The sequence below is a fragment of the Choloepus didactylus genome, chromosome 7 (genome assembly GCF_015220235.1).
Source record: "Choloepus didactylus isolate mChoDid1 chromosome 7, mChoDid1.pri, whole genome shotgun sequence".
Taxonomy (NCBI): Eukaryota; Metazoa; Chordata; class Mammalia; order Pilosa; family Megalonychidae; genus Choloepus; species Choloepus didactylus.
Genome location: NC_051313.1, coordinates 93,330,356 through 93,346,522, shown reverse-complemented (window position 1 = coordinate 93,346,522; position 16,167 = coordinate 93,330,356). Strand labels below are relative to the sequence as shown.

The 16,167-nt window shown below is 39.4% G+C and overlaps 1 protein-coding gene across 2 annotated transcripts in view; it reads left to right on the top strand.

Annotated features, from left to right (window-relative positions):
• PRIM2 (DNA primase subunit 2) overlaps window positions 1-16,167 on the top strand; it is an 804,531-nt gene that overhangs the window by 450,290 nt on the left and 338,074 nt on the right. The window lies entirely within an intron of this gene.

Below are 16,167 nucleotides of genomic sequence, written 5' to 3'. Positions count from 1 at the left end.
GCTTCTGTATGGATTTATCCCATTTGGAGTTCATTGAACATCTTGGATGTGTATATTCATGCTTTTTGTTAAATATGGAAAGTTTTCAGCCATTATTTCTTTGAATAGTCTCTCTGCCCTTTGCTATCTTCTCTTTCTGGGACTCCTACAATTTAAATACTGGTATGCTTGATGATGTCCCACAGGTTCCTTAGACTTTGTTACTTAACTTCATTCTTTCCTCTTTCGGATCCTCAGACTGGATGATTTCAATCGTCTTATCTTCATATTCTCTGATTCTTTCTTCAGCCAGCTCCAGTCGGCTTTTGAACCCCTCTAGGGAATTTTAAATTTCTGTTACTGTTGTCTTCAGCTCTGTTTGCTTCACTTTCATAATTCCCATCTCTCTATTGATAGTCTCTTTGTGCTCATCTATTGTTTTCCTGACTTTTCCAACAGTTCTTTGTCCATATTTTCCTTTAGCTCTTTGACCATATTTAGGAATATTTTTAAAAAGTCTTTGTTTGTAATGTCCCAGGTCTGATTCTCCTCACTGAGAGTTTCTAATGTTTTAATCTTTTCCTTTGCCTGGGCCATTGATTCCTGTTTCTTGGTATGTTTTGTAATTTTTTGTTGAAACCTGAACATTTTGTTATTTTAATATGTTATTGCTGGAATTTAGACTCAGAGGCATCAGTGAGTTTCGAGAGCAGCTCTGGAGCAAATTGTAGGGGCCTCCCTGTCTTGTCTTGTGTATGAGTGTTTGTCCTAGGAATTCTCCTGTTTACATGGTTCTGAATGTTCCCTCCTCCCTAGGAAACAGTTTCCTCACAGTCCCAGGCATTGCACTCAATGTCCCAGAACCAGCCATCCCTTGCCCCAGGTGTCCACTTGACTGCTCTCCCACAGTCTTTTGTAGGAAAGCTCAGTGAGCTGCCTTCTACCTGAGGGCAAGTTCTGGGAGAGTGAGTCCCTCAGCCACCACCAGACAGAATGAGCCAGACATACATGCTCCCAGTATGTGAACGAGGGTCATTCTGCTCTCTTTGGAACCAGGACCAGCGATCTGTGCCCTGGGAACATGTGTGGGCCAGCTCTGCACTGAGTTGGTGAGGGGTGGGGGAGGGTCCTGCCAGGACACTGTGAGATCCTACCTCTTTTAAGTAGCCTTTTTCTTGATTCAGTGCTCAATCTGCTACTGCATTTCTTTAACTGTTTTCTGGAGCTTTGTGAAAGTTGTTTCTGCCAGTTCTTACTGGTTGTTGAAAGCTCCTGTCGGGGGATGGAGCTCTGGAGCTTCTCACTCCATCTTGATTGGAGCGTGGCCCTGGATCTCCTCCTTTTGACATTTCCTTCCAGATCCACCAATCTGAAAATGTTTTTTCCTACTGACTATATAATAAAAGGGTCTCAGATTTTGCCAACCTATTACTAAAATGTGGTCACAGTTATAGTAATATCCAAATCTCTAGCTCTTCAGGTTCCACTTGCTTGGCCAAATACAATTTAGTTTTTTATTTTATTTACTTTTTGTTGCCCAAAGTTCCTCCTTGATGATTTCTGAGAAAGCCCAGGGGCTTACAGTCTCTACAATGTGATTTGATCATTGTCACTGCTGCTTCTGGTGGAGGTAGGATGTCACAGTATCTCTCCAGCACAACTCACACATCCTAAGCCCTACAGCCCTATCTCAATCAGAGGTTTCTCCTCTCCCCCCAGCACTGGTTCTACTGGTGTCTCAATCATTGCTGACATCAGGCATCTGAAGAACCCAGTGGCACTTTGTCACTCAACTGCACTGCCAGAGATCAGCAAATGAACTCTTGCCCAGGGAAATGGTAGATGCCCCTTTCGTACTATGCACCCACATGAATTGTCCAAGGGCTCCCAAATATTACAGTTCTGTCACCTGTTCTGTTCTGGCAATGAGCTTTTGGGCAATTAAGTTCTTGCTGGCTCATGGAGGATCTTAGCCAACTTGTCCATGAGCTCATGGTACTATGAGGTGACAACATTCCTTTTCTATGACCGATGCTTGCTCAGAGCCTGTAAGTATCAAAGTGCTGAGTAGTACAGCTCTTTCAACTCATAAACTGCCTTCCTCTCACCCTGATCTCCTCATGCAAAGGTCTCACATTTATCCAGAGTGGCTGAGTAGAAGCAAGTACAAGAGAAGCTTGGGGCTGGGCTGGGCCAAAAAGCAGGGATAGGACCATTGACTTAGAGAGTAGCAAATGCTTAGAAAGGTGTCATTTTTAATTACTGTTGTGTGTTGAATGATGGCCCTGGAATTTGTGAATATTACCTTATATGGCAAAAAGGGTCTTTGCAGATGAAATTGACTTAAGGCAAGGTCATACTGGATTAGGGTGGGTGCTAAATCCAATGATGGGTTTCTTTATAAGGGATATAGAGAAGAGAGAGAAGAGGAGGAGGTAATGTAATCACAGAGGCTGAGAGTGGAGTTATGCAGCCACAAGTCAAGGAACACCTGGAACCACCAGAAGCTGGAAGAGGCAAGAATGGATTCTCTTTAGAGACTTTGGAGTGAGTGTGGCCCTGCAAACACCTTGATTTCAGATTTTTGGCTTTGAGAACTGTGAGAGATTAAGTTTCTATTATTTTAAGCCACTTAGTTTGTGGTAATTTGTTACAGCAGCTGTAGGAAAAGGATGCATTTACCTTTTCTCCATAGCTCAAGATCATGTTTTCTATTGCTTCCTTTTGTGCCTTTTCATCATAGTCTTAAAAAGGATTGCATCAAAATGTCACCTTAAAAAATGGCATCACTTTTGGAGGTTGTGCTTAGTGGGGCAACTGCCCTTCACCCCCCACCCCGTTAACTTCTGGACTACATTGCTCTATTCAGAATAAACCACCCTCTATTTCTTAGGTTTGGTGGTGCTGAGTCTGACTTTTAGACCAAATTCCTTATTCCTTTGTGGCCAGAGGTTCTTAATCTTCTTAATCCTATGAACCTGTTTGTCAATCTGAAGCTTGTGGACCATTTTCAGGATATCATATTTAAATGCATAACATAAAATACATAGTATTACAAAGGAGACTAATTATAATGAAATATAACTAACTAAGTATCTTTTAAAATTTGTGCTTCTTTATACATTTTATAACAAGATCCAGTGGTGGGCCTAATAAGCAATTTAGAAATGGTGATAAATTATCTTTTGAATTAACTGCAACAACTGTGATATGATATGAAGATATCTGTAATTCTATTGGTGACAAAGTCACAGGCACTGCTAACACTGCCCTGGTTTGTAATGGAAGGAAATGCTATGTAGCAGTTAGAGATTAGAGAAAATAAAGATGTGTTTTTATTTTCCCACCCAAGTTCATGAACCCCCTGAATTTAGAGTTCACAGGACCTGGGTTAATATGGTGAGCTCCATGTGAGGTCTCCATTGTCCTTTTCTGTAAGATGGTCTTGGTGAAGGTCACTGCAGTTCCCTGGACATGCTGTGATATCTTTGACCCTTGAAGGGAATCAGAGTTTCTGGCTGCAGGTTTCAAGTAGAATTTTTAGTCCCTTGGGAAATCAGTAGATGCAAATAGTTACATGGAGAGGGCACACTGATCCAGTACTCTGCTGAGAAAAATCCAACCCTAAAGGACAAATGGGGCCTGGGACAACAGAGAGGAGGGGGTCACCTACTTTTCCCTCCAGCAGCATCTTAACCCAGCCAAGTTTTAGGTATTTTGGTGTTTATCTCAGGTTTATGGGGGCAGACAGAGACTGTTCCATGATCCCTTACATACAGTCTGTATCCCAACTAAACTGGATCCCTGGAAGTAGTCTTACCTCTCCTTTCCCCATCTTGCCTCTGTGCCTTGGAGTGTGTTATCTTTTCTCCTAGAATGCCCCTCTTTCCATTACTCTTGTCCAAAATAGTTTGGGTCTGGTGGAATAATGGGTGCTTTGTTGTATTTCTTTTCCATCATTTAAAAAATATTTCCCACCTAATAGCTACCATTTGCTATGAGCATGCATTGGTCTTATTTTGGGAAACATACATATTTATTTTTAAACATTTTACCAATCTTTTCAGGACCCATTCAAATCCAATTACCTCCTAGAAGACACCTCTGATCCTATCAATCCAAAATGGAATCTCAAACTAATTTCTCATTGCCTCTCCCTGTGCTCACCACATTCTGTCTAGTGTTAGTGTTGGACACATTTATTGAATGAATTGCTTATCTGGCCTTTTCTTCCAGCTTATAAATCCATTGAAGAGAGTGCTTGCATCAGTCAGGGTTCTCCAGAGAAACAGTACCAACAGGTGTATGTGTGTGTGTGTGTGTATATATATATAATTTATTTTAAGAAATTGGTGTCACATGATTGTGGGAGCTGGCAAGTCTAAGATTTGTAGAACAGGCTGGCAACTACATCTGTTTGTTTTTTTTTAAATTCAGTTTTATTGAAATATATTCACTTACCATACAATCATCCATGGTATACAATCAACTGTTCACAGTACAATCATATAGTTATGCATTCATTCATCACCACAATCTAATTCTGAACATTTTCCTTACTTCAGAAAGAATCAGAATAAGAATAAAAAATAAAAGTAAAAAAAGAACACCCAAACCATCCTCCCCCATCCCACCCTATTTGTCATTTAGTTTTTGTCCCCACTTTTCTACCCATCCATCCACACACTAGACAAAGGGAGTGTGATCCACAAGGCCTTCACAATCACACTGTCACCCTTGTAATCTACATTATTATACAATCATCTTCAGGAGTCCAGACTAATGGGTTGGAGTTTGGTTGTTTCAGGTATTTACTTCTAGCTATTCCAATACATTAAAACCTAAGAGGTGTTATCTATATAGTGCTTAAGAATGTCCACCAGAGTGAACTCTTGACTCCGTTTGAAATCTCTCAGCCACTGAAAGTATTTTGTCCCATTTTGCATCACCCTTTTGGTCAAGAAGATATTCTCAATCCCATGGTGCCAGGTCCAGATTCATCCCCGGGAGTCATATCCTGCATTGTCAGGGAGATTTACACCCCTGGGAGCTGAGTCCCACGTTGGGGGAGGGCAGTGAGTTCATCTGCCGAGGTGGCTCAGTTAGAGAGAGAGAGGGCCACATCTGAGCAACAAAGAGGTACTCAGGGGGAGACTCTTAAGCACAATTATATGCAAGTTTAGCCTCTCCTTTGCAGTAATGAGCCCCACAAGGGCAAGTCCCATAATAGAGGGCTCAGCCCATCAAACCGCCAGTCCCAATGTTTGTCACAACATCAACACCAGTCCAGGTGAGGAAGTCAACACTTCTCCAACACTTCTGCACCTTCCCCCAGCTCCTCGGGGTGGGGGGCTGTAAATATATTTTTTATTCTCTGCCCAAATTACTTTGGGATGTGTCACTATTTCACTCTAACCTATACTAACCTACCGTATCTCACTTCCTATTCAAAGTTCCATGCAATCGTGGTGTTTGAACAAACCAACTGTAGAGTTATACTGTTTAGAAAATATAGATCCTGCACCAAATAGACATCTCTTCCCTAGGCCTCACATGGAAGTTGAAGTTTTAAAACACAGTCAGTTTCAATCTTTACGCTTTGGCCCAGTTTGCCCTAGTCTTAACCAGATCTGCTTCATTCATATCACTAATTGAAGTCTAGGATCTTTTTCAGCTTTTTTTTAACAGTTGCTGTATGCACTAATACTGACATTCATATCTGCTGAGCTCTGGCTCTCAGTTTCAGGTGTCTCAGAGATACACATTGTTCCAGAGACCAATCAGATCATATACTAAGGGATCAGCATCTCAAAGAGATAGGCATTACAATTCAGGAATAGAGTTGACTGCTGTAAGAGCTTACAATCTAGGGACCATTACAATAATCAAGTCCACATCAGGCTATGTTCTAAGATTCAATTCTGAGTTTACACATTGTAGTTAGTCCATATTTGCAAGGCATTATAGTGCCTGCCTTTATTTCAGGTGTACTTCACTCAAATACTGTGTACAGGATCCATTCACTTTGTTATATGTCTCACAGCTTCACTCCTTCTTATAGTTGCTCAACATTCCATTGTATGCATATGCCACAGTTCACCATTCCATTCCTCACTCTATGTACCCTTAGGTCACCTCCACCCATTGCAAATCATGATTGCTGCCTCCATGAACAACAGTTTGCAAATGTCCATTCATGTCTCTGCACTCAGGTCTTCAAATGACATACCCCATAATGAGGTTGCAGGACCTTATGGTCCCCGCACACTTAACTTTGTGGAACCACCACACTGACATTCAGAAAGGCTACACCATTCTACCTGCTCATCAACAGTAGATAGGTACATCCCTCTCACCACAATTAAAAAAAATTAATAAAAAAGATGATAAAAAAAAATAACATGTCATACAATATATAATAGTAAGGACAGAAAATAACACCACTACCAAGCATCCCATATTCCTCCCCTATATCCTCCTCTCATATACACTTAGCATTGGCATATTGCCTTTGTTACATTTAATGGAGGTATATTACAATGTTACTGTTGACCATAGACTCCAGTTTGCTTTAATTATGTTTTTTCCCAAATACCATCCCTTTTTCAACACTCTACATGGTTGACATTCATTTGCTCTCCCACATGCAAAAACATTTTAATATGTATATATTTAGTAACAGTCATTGGGCACTCCAGTTTTTGCCAAGTTATACAGTCCCAATCTTTATCATCTATCTTTACCTATGGTGTCACACATTCTGCTATCCCACCTCTTTCAGCTTTACTCACAGACATCTTTGGTGTACTTACAATACTGTGCTACCATCACACAGTATTACGCTATCTATTTCTGGATCTATAGAATCAATCCTGCTAAACATTCTGTAGTCCTTCAGCATCAAATGCCTGATTTCTACCCTCTTCCTATCTCCTGGTTGCCTGTGTTGTCAGCTTTTACCTCCCAAAGTTTGTTGATTAATGTCTGTTCATATTAGTGAGTCCATACAGAATCTGTCCTTTTGTTTCTGGCTAACTTTACTCAACATAATGTCCTCAAGGTTCATCCATGTTATTACATGATCCATGTCTTTTTTCTGTCTTACAGCTGCATAATATTCCATCATGTGTATATATCACAGTTTGTTTATCTACTTGTCCATTGATGGACATTTGGGCTGTTTCCATCTCTTGGCAATCATGAATAATGCTGCAGTAAACATCAGTTTACAAATGTCTGTTTGTGTCTTAAGTTTCAGTTCCTCTGAGTATATACTTAGCAATGGAATAGCTGGGTCATATGGCAAATCTATATTTACCTTCCTGAGGAACCTCCACACTGTCTTCCAGAGTGGTTGCACCATTCTACATTCCCACCAACAATGAATAAGTGTGCCTCTTTCTCCACATCCTCTCCAGCACTTGTCATTTTCTGTGTTTTGGATAATGGCCATTCTGGTAGGTGTGAGATGATATCTCATTGTGGTTTTGATTTGCATTTCCTTAATAGCCAGTGAAGTTGAGCATTTTTTCATATGTTTTTGAGCCATTTGTATTTCCTCTTCAGAAAAATGTCTGTCCATGACTTTTGCCCACTTTTTAATTGGATTGTTTGACTTTCTGTTATTGAGTTGTAGGATTCCTTTATATATTCGGGATATTAAACCTTTATCTAATATGTGGTTTCCAAATATCATCTCCCATTGTGTAGGTTGCCTTTTTACTTTTCCAACAAAGTCTTTGATGTACAGAAGTGTTTAATTTTGAGGAGATCCCATTTGTCTATTTGTTCTTTGGTTGCTCGCACCTTGGGTGTGAGGTCAAAGAAACCACCTCCTATCACAAGATCTTTAAGATATTGCCCGACATTTTCTTCTAAGAGTTTTATGGTCTTGGTGCTAATGTTTAGGTCTTTGATCCACTTTGAGTTAATTTTTGTATAAGGTGTGAGATAGGCATCGTCCTTCATTCCTTTGGAAATGGATATCCAGTTCTCCAAACACCATTTATTGAAGAGGCTGCTCTTTCCCAGTTGGTTTGGTTTGACTGCCTTATCAAAGATCAGTTGTCCATAGATGTGAGGGTCTACTTCTGAACACTCAGTTCGATTCCATTGGTCAGTATATCTGTCCTTATGCCAGTACCATGCTGTTTTGAGCACTGTAGCTTTGTAATATGCTTCAAAGTTGGGTAGTGTGAGACCTCCCACTTCGTTCCTCTTTCTCAAAATATTTTTGGCTATTCGGGGCACCTTGCCCTTCCAAATAAATTTGGTTATTGGTTTTCTATTTCTGTAAAGTAAGTTGTTGGGATTTGAATTGGTATTGCATTGAATCTGTAAATCAGTTTAGGTAAAATTGCCATCTTAACTATATTTAGTCTTCCAATCCATGAACATGGTATGTTCTTCCATTTTTTTAGGTCTTGTTCAATTTCTTTTAGCAGTTTCTTATAGTTTTCTGTGTAAAGGTCTTTTGTGTCCTTGGTTAAGTTTATTCCTAAATACTTGATTCTTTTGGTTGCTACTGTAAATGAGATTTTTTTTCTTGATTTCCTCCTCTTGTTGCAAGTTACTTATGTATAGGAACACTACAGATTTTTGTGTATTGATCTTGTAGTCTGCCACTTTGCTGTATTCATTGACTAGTTCTAGTAGCTTTGCTGTAGATTTTTCTGGATTTCCTACATATAGAATCATGTCATCTGCAAATAGTGAAAGTTTTACTTCTTCCTCTCCAATTTGGATGCCTTTTATTTCTTTTTCTTGCCTAATTGCTCTAGCTAGAACTTCCAGCACAATGTTGAGTAACAATGATGATAGTGGGCATCCCTGTCTTGTTCCTGATCTTAGAGAAAAAGCTTTCAGTTTCTCCCCATTGAGTATGACGTTAGCTGTGGGTTTTTCATATATCACCTTTATCATATTGAAAAAGTTCCCTTCTATTCCTATCCTTTGAAGTGTTTTCATCAGGAAATGATGTTGAATTTGTCAAAGGCCTTTTCTGCATCGATCAACATGATCATGTGGTTCTTCTGCTTTGATTTATTGATGTGGTGTATTACATTAATTGATTTTCTTGTGTTGAACCAGCCTTGCATACCTGGAATAAATCCCACCTGGTCATGGTGTATAATTCTTTTAATGTGTTGTTGGATTCGATTTGCGAGTATTTTGTTGAGGATTTTTGTGTCTATATTCGTTAAAGAAATTGTTCTATGATTTTCTTTTTTTGTAGTATCTTTGTCTGATTTTGGTATTAGGGTGATGTTGGCTTCATAGAATCAGGTAGCTTCCCTTTTCTTCAATTTTTTTGAAGAGTTTGAGCTGGATTGGTACTAATTCTTTCTTGAAAGCTTGGTAGAATTCACATGTGAAACCATCTGGTCCTGGGCTTTTCCTTTTTGGCATCTTTTTGATGACTGACTCAATCTCTTTACTTATGATTAGTTTGTTGAGGTCATCTATTTCTTCTTGAGTCAATGTTGGTTGTTTATGCTTTTCTAGGAAGTTGTCCATTTCATCTAAGTTGTCTAGTTTATTAGCATGTAGTTGCTCATAGTATCTTCTCATCATCTCCTTAATTTCTGCAGGTTCAGTAGTTATATTTCCTTTCCCATTTCTGATTGCATTTATTTGCATCCGCTCTCTCTTTTTTTTTGTTAGCCTAGCCAGCTTTCCATCGATTTTATTGATTTTCTCAAAGAACCAACTTCTGGTTTTGTTGATTCTCTCTGTTGTTTTCCTGTTTTCAATTGCATTTATTTCTGCTCTAATCTTTGATATTTCTTCCCTTCTGTTTGCTTTGGGGTTAGTATGCTGTTCTTTCTCTAATACCTCCAGGTGAACAGTTAACTGTTCAATTTTTGCCCTCTCTTCTTTTTTAATATAGGCATTTAGGGCAATAAATTTCCCTCTCAGCACCACCTTTGCTGCATCCCATAAGTTTTCATAAGTTGTGTTTTCATTGTCATTTGCCTCAAGGTATTTAATAATTTCTCCCTTAACCCACTGGTTTTCTAAGAGGGTGTTGTTTAGCCTCCATATGTTTGTGAATTTTATGACCTTCTGCCTTTCATTTATTTCCAACTTCATTGATTATGGTCCGAGAAAGTGTTTTGTATTATATCAATATTTTTAAATTTTTTGAGACTTGCTTTGTGGCCCAACATGTGGTCTATCCTAGAGAATGTTCCATGAGCACTTGAGAAAAAAGTGTATCCTGCTGTTGTTGGATGTAGTGTTGTATAAATGTCTGTTAAGTCTAGTTCATGTATCATACAATTCAACATCTCCATTTCTTTAGTGATCCTCTGTCTAGATGTTCTATCCATTGATGAGAGTGGTGTATTGAAATCTCCAACTATTATTGTAGAGGTGTCTACTTCTCCTTTCAGTGATCTCAGTGTTTGCCTCATGAATTTTGGAGCATTCCTGCTTGATGCATAAATATTTATGATTGTTATATTTTCTTGATGAATTGACCCTTTTATTAATATATACTGTCCTTCTTTGTCTCTTTTAATTGTTTTACTTTTGAAGTCTAATTTGTCTGATATTAGTATAGCTACTCCTGCTTTTTTCTGGTTGTTGTTTGTGTGAAATATCTTTTTCCGACCTTTCACTTTCAGTCTATTTTTGTCCTTGTGTCTAAAGTGAGTTTCTTGTAGACAGCATATAGATGGGTCCTGTTTTTTAATCCATTCTGCCAGTCTGTGTCTTTTTATTGGGGAGTTTAATCCATTTACATTTAGTCTTATTACTGTAAGGGCTGTACTTTCTACTACCATTTTGTCTTTTGGAATTTATATGTCATATCTTATTTTTTCCTCTCTCTCCTTTTACCTTTCCTGATGATCTTCATTTCTGCACTCTTCTCCAACTCTCTCTCTCCTGTCTTTTCCTATCAGCCTGTAGCACTCCCTTTAGTATTTCTTGTAGTGCTGGTCTCTTATTCACAAACTCTCTCAGTTTCTGTTTGTCTGAAAATATTTTAATCTTGCCCTCATTTTTGAAGGAAAGTTTTGCCGGATATAGAATTCTTGGTTGGCAGTTTTTCTTTTTCAGTATCTTAAATATATCATGCCACTGTCTTCTTGCCTCCATGGTTTCTGTTGAGAAATCTGTACATAGTCTTATCGAACTTCCCTTGTATATGATGGATTGCTTTTCTCTTGCTGCTTTCAGAATCCTCTCTTTGTCTTTGACACTGGACAATCTGATCAGTAAGTGTCTTGGAGTAGGTCTATTGGGATCTATTCTATTTGGGGTACATTGTACTTCTTGAATCTCCAATTTTCTGTCTTTTATAAGAGTTGGGAAATTTTCAGTGAATATTTCTTCTATTACTCTTTCTGCCCGTTTTCCCCTTTCTTCTCCTTCTGGGATACCCATAACAGGTATATTTGTGCATTTCATGTTGTCACTCAGCTCCCTAAGACCCTGCTCATATTTTTCCATTTTTTTGCCATGTGTTCTTTTGTGTGTATGAATTCAAATGTCTTATCTTCCAGTTCATTGATCCTCTCTTCTCCTGTTAGAATCTACTGTTGTGTCCCTCCATTGTGTTTTTCATCTCCTCCATTGTGGCCTTCATTCCCATGAGTTCTGCCATTTGTTTTTTCAAGTTTACGAATTCTTCTTTATCATCATCCAGTGTCTTCTTTATATCCTTCATCTCTTTTGCTATATCTTCCTTCATTTCATTGAATTTATTTAGCATTAGTTGCCTCAACTCCTGTATCTTGGTTTAACTATTAGTTTGTTCCTTTGGCTGGTCCACATTTTCATGTTTCCTGGTATGGCTTGTTATCTTAAGTTGTCTAGGCATCTGATTTTCTTGATTAGTTTATTCTGAAGCTTGTTTTCTATCTTTTACCTAGGGGTTTTCTTGTTTGTTGGCTTTGTTCTCTGGCCTCTGTTATTCAGTTCAACTTATTCTAGACCTCTAACTTAGGTTCTATTTAGTTGATCAGAATTTTTCACCTCTTGTTTTTTCTGTATCTTACCCTGCCTTTATGTAGCCTTTTTATGAGAGGGTCTCCTCACATTGGTTGCCCCCATTCAGATTTTCCCAGTCTAGAGAGGCCCAGGTCTCATTGGGAAGGTATGGAGTTTTTCTGAGAATGAGACCTTCTTATGAGGCCTTTAGAACTGGTGCTTTTCCTCTTGTGTCCAGAAGGTGGCGCTTGCCAGTGCACAACTTCCCTACCCACGTAAAGAGGTATGGAGACTTTAGTTCTTCTGGTGACTCTGATCCTGTGAAGGGCATGGCTGAGTAAAGCCAGAAACTGAGTTCCAGCCCCTGGGGTCTGAGTTCCCAGAAGGAGGACTGCCAGTTGAGCTGGACCTCCCTCTACTCTCCCAATCCTAGGAACTCCAGTTGTCTCTCAGGGGCACTATTCCCTTCTCCCCTCTCCTCTTTGGGGCATCTCCAGCTAGATTTCTTGGTCAGCAATTTTTGCTGCGATCTCAGGTTTTCCTTTAATTCCAAACTTGTATCCGATGTGTGACTGGTTACTGGAGACCCTAAAAACACCGTTTCATGTAGTTCTTGGGTAGTTGCCAGCTGCTCTAGGGGAGATATGAAATTCTGCACCTCACCACTCCGCCATCTTGCCCCGCCTCTCCAGCACTACATCTTATTGCAGTAAGAGTGATTTTACAATCTTGAGTCCAAAATCCATGGGGGAAACCATTCTCATAAGGAGAATTGATGTTTCAGTCTTGAGGCAGAGTTTCTTCTTGTCTCTTGAACTCTCAGTTCTTTGCTCTTAAGGACTTCAACTAATTGGATGAGGCCCACCCACATTATTGAGGGTAATCTCCTTTATTTACAATCAAAATATTCCCACAGCAACATCTAGCCCAGTATGTGACTGAATAAGGGACACCATAGCTGAGCCAACTTGACATATAAAATTATTAACCGTTACAGAGTTCATGTGTTTATTCATTGCCATATCTTCCCCAGTACCCAGCCCAATATCTTGCATATAATATCCTATTTTATCATATTCTAATTAACTAATTATTTAATATGCCATATAATAAGCATTTAAGAAAAAAACACTGGTGGCAAGAGTTTGGTTATAAGAGATGATCAGTAAATTTTTGGTCGAATCATTACAAAGTTATCTTGGTAAAAGCCACTATTCACTGTAATGAGAGCTATTTGTTATGGGTCGTGCATTTCTCCTCATCTTTCTGCATCACACTTACCTTAGCTCAGTCTTCATCTGACTCCAACCAAGGAAGGGCTTTTTGCTAGTCAGATTTGTCAGGCCATACATGTAAGGAAGGAAGGTATTTCCACCCTGCCTTCCTACAGGTAGGAGTATAAGCCATGCCAGGCCCTACTCTGAGGATCCAACCATCTACAATTGTTCTGGGGAGGTTTGGGGGATATGGGGAAGAAGCAGGAACCTTCATTTGGGCCTTTAAGCCTAAGCCATGTTTTCCAAACCAACTTCTATCAGAGAGTTGCTGCACTAGATGTATTGGGTGCCTTCTCAGCTATTTTTAAAGTTTGCTTTTGAGTCCCAGTCTGTTCTTATATTTTGCATATAACTCCCTTAGTCCAGATTTTCTCATGAACAAAGAAGGAACCTGTCAGTTCTGGGTCTCTGCCTATAATGCCATCAGAACTTTGCCAAATTTCATGTTGAACTTAGACTTCATGGAGGGAACGAAAATGTGAAGTTGACCTCATTCTGTTTATTACATAGGCAACTATGTTTTCTGTATTTCTTTTGGATTTTAGAACATCATGAAAAATCACCCAGTTTTACAGTATTGAAGGCAGGAAGTACTGTTTGCTGGGTCCAGACCGACATGACAGGTTTAGTCCAGATTTTGTGATTTGTGCAATGAAAGAGAAGCAAACGTGAAACTTCTGATAGTGGCATTTCTCTCCCATGTTCAGTCATGAAGGAGAGCAGATTGTGCTCATCAGGCAGGCTTGCTCTACCTTATGTGATGGAAAGAAACCCTGAGTAGAACTACTGTTATATCATGGTGGTGTCTCCAGGTAACTCTGCTCTTGGTGTGTGCAATAAACTCTGTGTTATTTCTCAGTTTATACTTCCTTTTTCTGGGGCAGTAACCTGGTTTTGCAACTTATTCCAGTATGATATAAAACACATGGATGAAAATCCATCAATGTCACAGAAAAATATAAGTACATAGTGCCCCCAGCATGGTTCTATAAGATCTTAAATGTTTTCAATCTCAACTTTTTACATTCTAAACCATGTTTTAGAGTTGTACCCATGTTGGATTGTTGTCCCTTCAGCAACAGACCATAGTCATGGATGTTGGGAACTAGATTAACTGGCTGGCACTTTCTAGGGATTAAATCAGCAGCTTTTGGAGTGAAAGTTTCTTACTACTAAATATTTTATGACCAATTTTTTTCTTTGTCCAACAATGCATTGTAGGAAGTAGGTAAAGCAGAAAGAAGATTGTGGTCAGTTGAAAATGAGATACTCATCTCAATGGACATAGTTTTCTTTCACCTGTAATGATTTGTTTTAAAGTCGAAGAGGCTTTAAATAAATTCATGGACCTTCAATACTCCCAGGAAAATAAAAATGTTTTGTTGAATTTCTGTTCTTGTCTTTTTCTTCCAACATGAAACTGTAAGTAGTTTTCAGGATCCTGGTGACACTAGAGAACCAAGTAGAGCATTAGAAATAAACAGGCTTGATTCTATGAGGTATTGCAGAGTAAGAAAACATATTAGAAATGGTTAAGTGGGAAAATATGGCAATGTGCACTGGGCTTTACTTTACATAAAGCTAGCCACTGAGCTCTAGACTTATATATCCAATTGCCTTTTTAATGTTTCCTCTTGGATATCCCAAAGGCATCACAAACTCATACAAGAAACCAGTCTTCTGCCTCAAACCTCGCCATCTCACTATGTTCCTTATCTCAGTGAATGTATCACCTTTCATCCAGTGAATTGTGGCAGAATAATGTATTGAAATGTTGAATTGTGCTTATTCTCCTAATGCTTTTCCTTTCCTATTCATTAAAAAATTTGTAACTCCTGCAGTGTGACTCCAAGCCTTAGGGCTCTTGGCTGGCTTTGAAGCAGAGTGGTCTGGAGTCTAGGGCTAGTCTTCTGGAAAGGACTTAAGCCAGTTACAGAGAGAGGAGTTGAAAAGGGGAAGGCAAGAGGAGGGAGGAGACCACCCCAACTAGGAAGGGAAGAGAGATGCCTTTGAAGATTTCTGTGGGCGACCTGTGGAACACTTCCATGGCAGCTTTCCTAAGAGATGGCTAGTCTCCAGGAAAAATGGCTCCATGGTGTCCTAGGAAGGCTGTATTCAGTCTCATCAGAGGTTCCTGTGACCCTAAAGTAGTAATATTATAGGAGCCAAAGGGATGGAGGGGCTCAGAATGATGGACAGATTAATGGTAACCAGTTTGGACAGACAACCAGTTAACTGGGAGGAGGACTATGAGAAATTTGACATAAATCTGGGGAAGAGGTAAAGTGAAGAAATTTTAGTAGCCCAACAGGTTGAGGTCTTAGAGTTGGAATTTAAGAAAGTTATAATGGGATCTTTCTTACTTGCCCAATTGTGGAATACGGTGCATACCTTCTGTGATGGTTAGGTTCATGTGTCAACTTGGCCAGGTGATGGTGTCCAGGTGTCTGGTCAAGCAAGCACTGGCCTAACCATTACTGCAAGGACATTTGTGGCTGGTTAATAAACCAAAAGGCTGGTTTATTAAATCATCAGTCAGTTGACTGCAGCTGTGACTATTACATCAATGAAGGGCATATCTTCAGCAATGAGAGAATTCAATCAGCTGGATTTAATCCAATCAGCTGATGACTTTTAAGCAAGACAGATAGAGGACCTTCACTTCTTCTTTGGCTAGCCAGTGAAGTGTTTCCTGAGAAGTTCATTTAACACCATCGTACTTGCCAGTTTACTGCCCGCCCTATGGAATTTGGACTCATGCATCCCCACAGTTGCGTGAGACACCTTTATAAAATCTTATATTTACAGATATCTCTTGTTGGTTTTGTTTCCCTAGAGAACCCTGACTAATACACTTTCTACACAGAAATGCCACAGTTCTTCTTAACACTTTTCTTGCTCTCATGCCTCATACCAAATTCAACAACAAAACTTGTGTATTTTTTTTTCTGAATCCCTTACCTTGTTTTCATCT